Here is a 13,454-nt window from a genome sequence, read left to right on the forward strand (position 1 = left end):
AAAATAAATTTGGGGAAGAAATCTAATAAAATCAAATTAAATAGAACCTTAATTTGATTTTTTTAATTTAATTTGAAATTAGGATAAAATAAAACAAAAAAAAAAAATGGACCAATGGAAGTTTAACTCCTAAAGAAGCACTTCATGAAGCCTCTCGGAATTTGATTGATTTATTTATTCCTTTTTTACATGCGGAAGAAGAAAAAGAAAACTTCCATTTAAAAAACAATAAACAGAAAGTTACTTTACCCCTTTTTACTTTTCATGAGAAATTGGCTTAACTAAGGAAAAAGAAAAAAGAAAATAGCATTAAAATATATTTTTATTGACCAATCAGAATTGCCTCCTAGGATCTATAATTGCCTCAAAAGGTCCAATATACATACATTATTTGACCTTTTGAATAATAGTCCAGACGAACTTATGAAAAAAAACATTTTCGCATAGAAGACGTAAAACATATATTAGACATTCTCAAAATGGAAAAGAATTTTGCATAAATTGGAAATCCATTGGATTTTTTTTGTAGAAAAATTTATAAAAAAAAACGGAATCCGATACTCATACTCAAAATAAATGATAACATTCGAGATTATGCAGGATTATAACACAAAGATCCTCTTTTGGCTCTCTCTTTAGCCCTATGTCTCTTATCCTTAGGAGGTCTTCCTCCACTAGCAGGTTTTTTTGGAAAACTTCATTTATTCTGGTGTGGATGGCAGGCAGGCCTATATTTCTTGGTTTCAATAGGACTCCTTACGAGCGTTGTTTCTATCTATTATTATCTAAAAATAATCAAGTTATTAATGACTGGACGAAACCAAGAAATAACCCTCACGTGCGAATTATAGAAGATCTCCTTTAAGATCAAACAATTCCATCGAATTGAGTATGATTGTATGTGTGATAGCATCTACTATACCAGGAATATCAATGAACCCGATTATTGAAATTGCTCAGGATACCCTTTTTTAGTTTAGCTTCTAGAATCTATTTCTTAGTTCAAGATCCTCTTTACTAACTGGAATCAAAGAATTAGTAGATCTGTTCCGCCCAAAATGGAATGGGCTAGGGTTATGACTTATAATCTATAATCTGATGATCGACCACAAAAAAGACTATTTATCTCAAAGAGGTCTACGTAAAATTCTCGAAAAACGCCAACGATTACTTTCTTATTTATCAAAGAAAATCAAATGCGTTATAAAGAATTAATTAATCAATTGGATATTCGGGAGGCAAAAACTCAGTAATTTAAAAAGTCATTTGAATTATTTGATTTATTAGATCTTGAATTTTTATGAACTTATTTTCATTTCAGCAATTTCATGGAAAGATGAATCGAGGAAAACTTATGAATGGACTAGCTACAAGAAAAGACCTCATGATAGTCAATATGGGACCTCACCACCCATCAATGCACGGTGTTCTTCGACTCATCCTTACTTTGGATGGTGAAGATGTTATTGACTGTGAACCAATATTGGGTTATTTACACAGAGGGATGGAAAAAATTGCAGAAACCCGAACAATTATACAATATCTACCTTATGTAACGCGTTGGGATTATTTAGCTACTATGTTTACAGAAGCAATAACCGTAAATGGGCCAGAACAGTTGGGAAATATTCAAGTACCTAAAAGAGCAGCTATATTAGAGTAATTATGTTGGAGTTGAGTCGTATAGCTTCTCATCTGTTATGGCTTGGCCCTTTTATGGCGGATATTGGGGCACAGACTCCTTCTTCTTATTTTCAGAGAAAGAGAATTAGTATATGATCTATTCGAAGTAGCCACCGGTATGAGAATGATGCATAATTTTTTTCGTACGGGGGAGTCGCGGCTGATCTACCTCATGGATGGATAGATAAATGTTTGGATTTCTGCGATTATTTTTTGACAGCGGTTGCTGAATATCAAAAACTTATTACACAAAATCCTATTTTTTTAGAACGAGTTGAGGGAGTAGGCATTATTTCTGGAGAAGAGGTCATAAATTGGGGGTTATCGGGATCAATGTTGCGAGCTTTCGGAATACCATGGGATCTTCGTAAAGTTGATCATTATGAGTTATGACGAATTTGACTGGGAAGTTCAGTGAATAAAATCTAATAATTTAAATCAAAATTTTATTTAACTTACATTTCTTAGTTTGTCATGGAATTTTGGCAGAACCTCTATAAATAAGACCCCTACAATATCCTCAACCCTTCTCTACTTCTAAACTTTTATGTCTCTCTTTTCTTTTTCTTTTCTTCTTTTTTTTTCTTTTATTTTTTGCTTTTTTGTTTTTTTGTTTTTTCTTTTCCTTTTATTTTTCTTTACTTTTTTTCCTTTTTTATTTTTTTCCACCCATTTTTTTATACTTAAACCCCATTTTTTTTATTATTTACTTCTCACTCATTTTTTCTTCTTTTAATCTTGGAGGATTTCTTTTTCTGAGTTTACTAACTTGCTCTTATTGCTCTCTCTCTTTTTCCAGTTACGACCAGATCGGGAGGTAGTTTTGGATTTCTGCAAGCACGATCTTAGTCCGTGACCTAAAGATTTTGTCTTAAGCCTTGAGGATTTCGATACTCTATTAGTTTCGATCTTAGTATAAGACCTGAGGATTCTGTCATCTTGGCTTTAGCCTTTGACTTGAGTATTTCGCCAGTTTCAAACTCAGTGCTTTAACGGCTCTTATCTCCATCCTTTATTGGCTTGATATTAGTACGCGACCTGAGGATTCCATCGGTCCTAGCCTCAGTCTTTGACTTGAGCGTTTTGTCGGTTTCAAACTCAGTGCTCTAACATGTTGAGTTTTATGTCCTAAAACTCGCAGTTTGTAAAAGATAAACATATTCTATAATCAATAAACTTATTATTGATTCTATAAATTGCATACGTAAAAGTCTAAATCTAATAAACTAAAATCCATGGCTATTATATGAATACTTGAACTTTATGTAGAGGCATAGAGATGGATCAAATTCGAGTAAATAGCCTAAACGATCTATAGCACATGATTAAAGTTGGGTACCTTATTCTGGTAACACTATGTAGCTGTTACAAGTTGTTGTAAAGATACTACAAACGAAGTGATCCAGATTTGAGGAGTGGGGGCGTCCTGTACAATGAGTTTGCATAAGATCAGACCAAGACATAAGTCACTCTTACTTTATAACGTTGTTTACTGTATAAGACTGACTATTTCACTTAGATGACCTAGGTAACTCAATCTTAATCCTGAGCTAATTATGAACTCTTGTTTATTCGGGATTATCTTTAGATTTGCATAGGTGAGGGTTCTCAATAATGCCGGCTTAATAAGCCTCCCATTTCAGGGGTAAAACCGGGTAGATAGCTGGGGACATAGGGTGCAAGACGGAATTCATGCCTACCCGATTTAGAGATAAGAGAAAGGTTGTTCTCTTAAGTATTGAATCCAAGTCTTGAACAAGGGGCTCCACCCTCTCACTCAGTTGAGAGGGATCTGGTTTAGTGACTGGATCACAAACCAATTGTTCATTAGAGGATCAGTATGAATTTAAGGAATATAACGTAATCTTGGGGGTAAAACAAATATTTGACCTAACCATTATTATGAACAACATGTGAAGGGTCAATTTACTAATTATGGTTAAATTATGTGGACATAATATATCTATAATGAGGGGAGTGCAACTACAGACTTTAGTGAAGTGACTCATTAGTTAACGAATGGGGATTAATTCGGTGTAAAGAGTTATCTAATTAATCTCTGATCGTTGGAGCCCATGATCTGTAGATTCGCGAGATTCCCCTAGTAGCTCGTAAATGGATTAGCTTTAGAGTAGCATGATAAGTTAATTTGAAACGTTCAAATTATAATTAAATAGAATTGGAGAATTAATTAATATTTAAATGTGATTAAAATATTAAATTCATGAAGGAATTTGTGTGAAATAATTTAATATTTGATATTAAACTAATTAGAATTAATTGAATTGTTTAATTAATTAATTATTATTAATTTTATTAGAAAATTTAATTTATGAAATTAATTTTGTAAAATTAATAATAATTTCAATTTTTTGAAATCAAAATTGATTTCGGAAATCAATTTGAAATTAGAAAAATGAAAAACACAAACTTTGGAAATTTGGATTTCTCCACCATCATTCTAGTAGCTCGCTCAAAACCCACATAAGTTTTTGCTTCAATCTTCCAAGCATGAGGTGCTCTCATACAACATTCTTCATTGCATGGTTGTCCTGCAATAAATAGAGAAGATTGAAGTGGAAATCGTTGTTGAAAATTGTTTTTTGCTGAAGTTTTGTTGAAAATTTGAGAGGTTGAAGAAGTGTTCTTCAAGCTTCTACAGTGAGCTTCTTCTCTAAATTCCTTCAATTCAAGCTTATTTTGAGCCCCACAACTCAATCTAAGGCTCAAAGAGAATAGTAGGAAGACCTTGAGGTGGTTCACAAGAAGAATTAGAGAAGATTTGTAGCTGAATTCGAGTTTAAAGAGGTTTTACAAAGGTATGACATGAAACCTTCTTATTATTGTATGAGCATGGTTTATTTACCGCCAAAATTAATGAATTAGAATGCTTATTGATCCTTGTTTCTTTCGCTGCATCCTGATATACTCCTTCATAACGACTCTAATCTCTGCCCCCTATTGGCTTCGATCTTAGTACGCGATTTGAGGATTCCATCGATCCCAGCCTCAGTCTTTGACTTGAGCAATCTATCAATTTCAAACTTAGTGCTCTACCGGCTTTGATCTTCGCCCCCTATTGGCTTCAATCTTAGTGCGCGACCTAAAGATTCTGTCGGTCTTGGCTCGAGTCTTTGACTTAAACATTCTATCAATTTCAAACTCAGCGCTCAACTGATTTTGATCTCCACCTTTTATTGGCTTCAATCTTAGTGCCTGACCTGAGGATTCCGTCGATCTTGGCTTTGGTCCTTGACTTAAATGTTCTGTCGGTTTCAAGTTCAATGCTTTACCAGCTTTGATCTTTGCCCTTTATTAGCTTCAATCTTAGTGCGGGACTTGATCTTGCATATAAGGCAAAGCTTGGCAGACCGGATGCGAAACCTGGTATATTGGACTTGATCATGCAGATGAAGCGAAGCAAGGCAGACCAAATTTGCCTGTGCAGTTGGGGTAGAGCCCGGTAAATCAGAGTTGATCTAACATATGAGACAGAGCCAGAAGAACCGGATTTGATCTCACATATGAGGTAGAGCCAAGAAAACCAAACGCGATTTTGCAGATGAGGTAGAGCCAGACAGCTTGAACTTGATCTCGCGTATGGGGCGGAGCTATGAGAACCGGACTTGAACTTGCATATGACGTGGACCGAAGTTGTTCTCACATATGAGGTAAAGCCATAAGGATCGGACTTGATCTTGCAGATGAGGTAGAGCTAGAAAACTCGAACTTGATCTCGTGTATGGGCAAAGCCATGAGGACCAGACTTAATCTTGCATATGAGGTAGAGCAAGGCAGATCGAAGTTGATCTCGCATATGAGGTGGGTCCATGAGGATCGAACTTGATCTTACATATGAGACAAAATAAGATAGACCAGACTTAATCTTACATATGAGGCAGAGCTAAGAAGACCAATCACGATCTTGTAAATGAGTTATGTTGGGATTGATGCCCTAAACTCTCGTAGGGTCATGTAGTTTGTAAACACCTATATGAACAAACGCTTGTGATGTAATAATATGAGATATTTTCTTCACTGTTGTCTATGAATTAAGATATATTTATTTGCATTCACCACAAACCAATAAACTAAGATCCCTAGTTGTCGTTGTAATTTAAGCATGTATGTGGAGACATACAAGTGGATCATGTCTTAAGTGATAACCTAAATAGTGTGTAGTATATGGATAAAGAAGGGAAACCTTATCCTGGTGACACTATGGATATAGCCCACTTTGTAGATGTTACAAGTGTTGTAAAGTACTACAGATGGTCTGATCCTGATCATTCATGTGGAGACATGCGAGCGAAGGTGTCCTATACAAAGGAGTTTGTATAAGATCGGACCACGAAGTGTTTAGTCTCGTTATATAACGCCGTTCATGACAGAGACTTTCATTTCAGTAGGATGACCATAGGTAACATGACTTTAATCCTGAGTGAGTTGGGAACTTCTGCCTATGAGGAAGATCCTTTGATTTGCATGGGTGCGAGTGGCCAGATTGCCGGCTCAAACCTACCACTTTGGGGATTCGTCTGATTGGGGAGTTGGTAACTCAGCTACACAAGATGGAATTCACTCCTTCCCCAAAGTAGGGGTAATTAGATAGATTGCTCCCTTAAGGGTTGATTCCAGAACTTGAACGATGTGGCGCCACACACATTCTTATGGCCCGAGAGGTGTCCACTCATAGTAGGACTATGATGTATTGTTCATTAGAGGAATTAGTGGTACTTAAGGAGTTAGATGTACTTATGAGCAATGTGTGAAGGGTTATCGTACTATTGATTGGTTATATCCGAAGGACACAAAAATATATCTGTAGTGAGAAAAGTGCAGCTGTCGGTCTTTCGTGGAGTGTCCGATAGTTAGCAGATGGTAGATCTCATAATTAAAGAGTTTAGTTAGCTATTCACGTACCATTGGAGCTTCAAGCTACAGGTCCATAAGGTCCCCTTGGTAGCTCAATGGATTCGAGTTGAGAATCAGTTTTTGGTCCAGTTTGACGTGTTCAAATTGACAAGAAAGAGTTTGATTATATATGATATAATTAACAGGTTCAATTATATGTGATATAATTGATTTGATGTATGAGATACATTTATTGGAGGAATTTGATATAAATATGATTTATATTGAATAAAGGAGAAAGAGACTATGATTTAAATGTTACATATGATGTGATATTAAAACTATAGGTTATAAATATAATATGATAAGTGAGTTATTATATTTATTTATGATCAAAACAATTATATGATAATTGTGGGTGGTTTCTCCTGTAACCGTGTGTGAAAGTGGGAGGTTATGATCAGTTTTCATACTGAAGGATAAAATGAAAAATGTTTTCATTTTGTATGGAATCGATTCATTAAGAGCATTACCAATCGTTTAGCTTATTAGAGACTATACGATAACCTTCTAAGCGAGAGTCCAAACGATTGTATAACGCGCCTTTCTCTAAACGATCGTGTAAAGTTTTACTAAATGATCCATGCCTAGCGAGATTCTCTAAACGATCGTGTAAACGACCAAGCCTGTTTTTTCCTAAACGATCGTGTACTTGCTGAGTTTTACTAAACAATCAAGCACACAAAGTCTATATGATAGTCAGTATACTCTCCTATTTGCTTGGCCATATAGTTCGATCGTTGTTTCCTCCAACCCTCTACCAATTCCAAAAAAGCCCACACCTCCTGGATTCTCACTCCAAGAATACCAAGGTTGTCAAGTGGTGGTATCTAAGGGGTTGCTTGTTCGTGGAGAAGATTGTTCGTGATCTAAGCGACAACAAGAGATTGACCAGACGATTGTGTAGGCGATCTGGGCGAGAGCTAGAGATAGTTGTCCAAGTTCATCATGAGAGCGAGAGGTTTTTAGAAGAAAAGTTCTTCAAAGGTATGTCTCTCGTTCCTTTTGTTTTTAATTTCTAAAGCATACTGTAATTTGTTCGATGTTGTATAATTATTCTGCATGTTGGTGAATGCCTTTAATTATGTCACAACGGATTTGGATCGATCGTGCTTCTGCTCATGGGTACTCTTTGTTTAGAGTTCCTTTAAGGTAGAGCTAGATAGCTCGAACTTGATCTCGTATATGGGGGGGAGCCATAAGGGTTAGACTTGATCTTGCATATGAGGCAAAGCAAGGCAGACCAGACTCGATCTTGCAGATGAGGCGAAGCCATAAAGACCAAACTTGATGTAGTAAAGTCACATTAAACTTGTCTGTCTGCCAGTTGCATTGGACTTGATTTTCCACCATTCGCATCGATCTTGACTTTTCGTCTTCCACATTAAGCCTGAATTTGCGACTTAAGCATGAAATGTTATTGCAAAGCCTCCAAACTTGAGCATGAAGATGGAGCATCGATGAAACCTCTGAACTTGAAGAGGAACCAACATCGACGAATCCTTTAGACTTAAAGATGGGGAAGAGCATCGAAAAAGCCTCTGAACTTGAATTTGATGAAGCATTGACAAATCCTTTGAACTTGAATTTGAAGAAGCATCGACGAAATTTTCAAGCTTAATTTTGAAGATGCATCGCTGAAGCCTCCAATCTTGAGCAAGTGAAATGAAACGAGCCATACCAGACTTTAAAGATGAATTTCCACTTCAGATGAGCAAAGTCCCAGTGTTGAAGATAACATATGCCTTAAACTTGAAGATGAAGAAGTAACAATGAAGCCTCTGAGCTTTAAATTTGATGAAGCATTGATAAATCCTTTAAACTTGAATTTTAAGAAGCATCGGTGAAGACTCCGAAACTGAATTTAAAGAAGCATCGACAAAACTTCTGAACTTGATCTTGAAAAACATCTATAACTGATGTAAAGAGTCGAACTATAGACGAGTGATGCCTCAAACTTGAAGTAAGCAATGCCCAACACTGCTTCTTTATTTAAGTTAGCAAAAAGATGATTGAATTTTCCATTGATAACCTTATTGTACATATCTAACCTATGTAGCATTGTACAGACAACATGCGTATTCAATTTGTTGTATGGCCCTCAGTAGGGATGAACATCTTCAATTTGTTGTATTGTCCCTCAGTAGAGATGAACGAGATCATTTTTTTCTATAGCGCCACATGTAGGGTGATTGTGCTACTTCTATTTGATAGACTGAATTTAAATTTCTTTAAGTTGCCTACGTACCCTTGAAGAAAGGGATCAAGTTATGACGTAGTTCAGGAGAAATATCTTTTTTTTTTTTTTTTTCCTTTTTTCTGGACTAAAATTAAAGTTTCTTTCAAGCTACCTATGTACCCTTTATAATGACAGAGATCAAGTTATAACGTAGTTCAGACAAAGTTTTTTTTTTTCTTTTGGGACCATTCATCTTTTAAGTTCATGCAGACCAGGAGCAACATGCAGTTTAGGCTTTTGCAACAAGGAGCTTCTACATTTAAACTTCAAAAGCTCTTATTTTATCATGACTTTGATCATCCTCTTCATTTTTAGGATTCTTCAATATGATGAGCTTTGGCATCACCATCAAGGAACCTTCTGTATTTATATCAACAGACAAATTCCTCTTCATGCGTGAAGGGACACAACTGTGAATCTTCTCGTTATTGTTTTTTTTTTTTTCATGAAATTGTCTTACCTTCAAGGTTTTGATCTTTCTTTTACATTGATCGCTTGTCATCTTAAGAAGATCAAAAGCTGATGTTGAAGGTTGATCTTTTTTTTATGTGAAGATACTTAGCCTTCCGAAAGCTTTCGAGTTGCAGTAGAAGTTGGACATTGACTTTCTTCTTTTATCATAGTCATACTTAATCTTTAGAAGACTGAATATTGAGTAGTTGAAGGCTTGATACAATCGAAGATAGAAATTCTTTACTCGATTTCTTTTGAATCATCAACTTCTTCAGTAGTTATATGATTGTTGTAAACTTTCGTTATGTTAACAAAGTGATATGCAATAACTTTTGATACTTCTTCTGGATGATTATCGAAGAGGCTTCTTAGGAGATATTCTGCCAAAGTTACCAGCTGTCGAACTTCTTCTTTAGCAGGCTTAGGCTTCTATGCCATCTTTTTGCCTTTCTTTATTGGGTTTTATGTTCTAAAACTTCTGGTTTGTAAACAATAAAACTTATTCTTAAAAATTAAGTTATTATTGAATATATGAATTTCTTATTTCTTTTTAGAAATAAATCCAATAAACTAAAAGATCCATGACTATTATATGAGTACTTGAACTTTATGTGGAGATATAAAAGTGGACCAGGTTCAAGTAAATAGTCAAAATGATCTAAAATATATGAATAAGGTTGGGTGCCTTATTCTGGTAACACTATCGGATGTGGTCCACTCTGTAGTTGTTTCAAGGAGTTGTAAAGTGCTATAGATGATGTGATCCTAATTCGTACATGTTATGACATGAGAAGTGAGGGCGTCACGTGCAATGAGTTTGTACAAGATCGGACCAAGAAATTAGTCACTCTTACTTTATAACGTTGTCTACTGTTTAAGACTGACTAGTTCGAAGCGATGACCTAAGTAACTTGACCTTAATCCTGAGCTAACTATGAACTCCTGTTTATTCGGGATTATCTTTAGATTTGTATAGGTGAGGGTTGGCTCAACAACACTGGCTCAATAAATCTCCATTTCAGGGGTAAGACTGGGTAGATAGTTGGGGACATAGGGTGCAAGATGGAATTTACTCCTACTCGCTTCTAGGGATAGTAGAGAGGTTGTTCCCTTAAGTGCTAACTCCGGGTCTTGAATAAGGGGCCCCAACCTCTCATTGGCCCAAGAGGGACTCAGTTTGATGATCAGATCATAAACCAATTGTTCATTAGAGGATCGGTGGGACTTAAAGAACAAGAGGTAATCTCGGGGGTAAAACAGTCATTTAACCCAGTCGTTATATGAACAACCCGTGAAGGATTATCTTAGTAATCATAGTTATATCGAGTGGATTAAAATTTCTATAGTGAGGGGAATGCAACTCTGAGCTTTAATGAAGTGACTCAGTAGTTAACAAATAGGGGTTAATTCGGTGTAAAGAGTTTAGCCAATTATTCTTGGATCATTAGAGCCCATGATCTGTAGGTCCACGAGGTCCCCCTACTAGCTCGAATAGATTAGCCTTAGAGTAGCGTGATAAAATAATTTGAAACATTCAAATTAGAATTAAGAAAATTAGTAATTATATGTGATATAATTATGCGTTTAAATTTGGAATTAAATAGAAGTGGAAATCAATTAATATTTAAACATGATTTAAATATTAAATTCATGAATTGGGATTCATGATGGAGGAATTTTTGTTAAATCAGTTTAATATTTGATATTAAATTAATTAAATTATTTAATTAATTATTTTTTATTAATTTTATTAGAAAATTAATTTTGTAAAATTAATGAAGTTTTCATTTTTGAAAATAGATTTTGGAAATCAATTTAGAAATAAAAATTGAAAGAATGATGGAAAATGGAAAATCTAAAAAGTTGGATTTCTCCACTTTCATCCTAGTTGCTCACTCATTTTTCAACCATTTTCTTGAGTTAAATTTCCAAGCATGAGCTTCTTTTCATGTAGCAATCTTCATTGCATGATAGTCTTGCAATAAATAGAGAAGATTGAAGTGGAAATCGAGCATGCAACTGATGCAACATATGAGTTTTTGCTGAAAAACTTTATGGTTGAAGGTCTTCTTCCTTGGTACAACAGTATCTTCTTCTCCAAATTCCCTTTATTCAAGCTTATTTTGAGTCACACAACTCAATCTAAGGCACCAAAAGAATAGTAGGGAAGACCTTGAGGTCGTTCATAAGTAGATTTGAAGAAGATTTGTAGCTGGAATCGAGATTCAAGTGGTTCTATAAAGGTATGTTATGAAACCCTCTTATTAGTTTATGAACATGCTTAAGTTATAACCAAAATTAATGAATTAGAATGCTTATTGATCCGTTGCGTGCTCTCTGGCTCTAACAATTCGTATCAGAGCATCATTTAAGCATCCACTTTAGTTTAATTTTGGTGTGGTGGGTGTTTTTTCATGAGATATATGACAATGGTGCACTGATATGGTTTTCTAATATTTGACATTTAAATTCTCTTTAATTCATTTGTTAAATTTGTAATTGACTCTTGATTGATGAGCTTATATGTGTTCTCAAGAATCTATAACTTATTTGGAGTCATTAGAGTTGAAATTAAGTTGTAATTGAAGAAAAAAGTGAAGAAGGCCGAGTTGAAGAAAACTGATCGTGAGCTTCTGTCTAGGCAGCGTTGCAACGCTGCCCTTGAACGTCGCAACGCTGCCCTTGAACGTCGCAACGCTGCTCATATTTGAGCGAGGATTGAGTTTCATCGAGGAGCGAGGATTGAATTTTCAACTAACTAGCTGTCGAGTAAGTGAGTTCTAGTCCGGTTTGACGAGCGAGGAAGCGAATTCTGATCCAATTTGACGAGTGAGCGATCAAGTTTTGAGCTGGTTCGATCGATTTTCTTCTTGGCTAGTTCGGTTTAGTCAATTCTGGTCCGATTCAAGCTGTTCGGGTCCAGTCTGGGGCGGTTCGAGCGATTCGAAATCGTTTTAGAGTCGTTTCTTGTTGTTTTTGTAAGTTGTTATAAAATTTGACTAGACATTTAAAATCCATAACAAAGAACAATTGCATGCTCATAGGTTAACAACTTGTTTTAATAGTTAAAATAGGTCGTTAAACTTGTAAAACTAGGGTTACAAACTCAATCAGTATATAATCCTGTCAAAGGCTGGAGGTATTTAAGTTGACGGTTTACAGAACATCTCCTACCTGGGGATTATGGCCAAATAATTGAGCGTTGTTAATTGATTTTATGAGCAATATATGAGTGATGTAAGGTTTTAAAACTGGTTTATCACCTAGACATCGTAGGTTAAATCCAAATATAAACGTTATATTTGGATAAATACCTAGACTTAGGTTATTTAATTATCCGGAACAAGTATAAGGAAATGTATACCCTCTTTAAACGTTAGAACACTTCAGTGGGAGTTTAATAAGATATATGATATACGATTAGAACACTTCAATGAAAAAATAACGTATATGATATATTAGAACGCTTCAGTGGGAGATTAATAAACATATATGATATGATTATTTTTAGCATTCACTTCCCTAAGAGTTCACGATCAAAATTCATGTTTCACTTCGTGTCATCCTGGGAGTGACCTCCATTCGAAAAGTGTTTACATGAATTGAGATTTTGGTGAATAGGGGAAGTTGTTCACCTTAAAATCAAAAGCGATGTTTTTTATTTTAATTTTTACATTCTCAAGATATTCACACCGAGAGGTCCATGTGGCACTTCGTGTCACCTTGGGAGTGATCTCCATTCAGTAAGTGTTTGCGTGAATTGATCAAGGTGAATGAGGGGAAGCTGTTCAATGGAGAATTAAATATACGATATATTGATTTCAATTCTCATGTCCCTAGACAATTACCACCGTGAGATTCGTGCAACACTTCGTGTCATCCTGGGAGTGACTTCCATTTGGAAAGTGTTCGTCATGAGATTAAGATCAATGCGAATAGGGGAAGTAGTTCATAGTAAGTGGGTGAAGGATATGTGTCAACATATCCTACGGTCTCTTTTGTTGGTTTGGACCGTGAGATTCCTATGTTGCGCCAACTTGTTGTCTTTACGTCGCCCTCGCTAGTCATTTAACGATAGCTATCCCCGCGAAAGGTTTTAACATAGGATTCAAAACAACTCAAACTCCAAAAATGGATAGGATTTCTAAAGTTGGTTTTAACTTTG

Source organism: Benincasa hispida, chromosome 11 (genome assembly GCF_009727055.1).
Source record: "Benincasa hispida cultivar B227 chromosome 11, ASM972705v1, whole genome shotgun sequence".
Taxonomy (NCBI): Eukaryota; Viridiplantae; Streptophyta; class Magnoliopsida; order Cucurbitales; family Cucurbitaceae; genus Benincasa; species Benincasa hispida.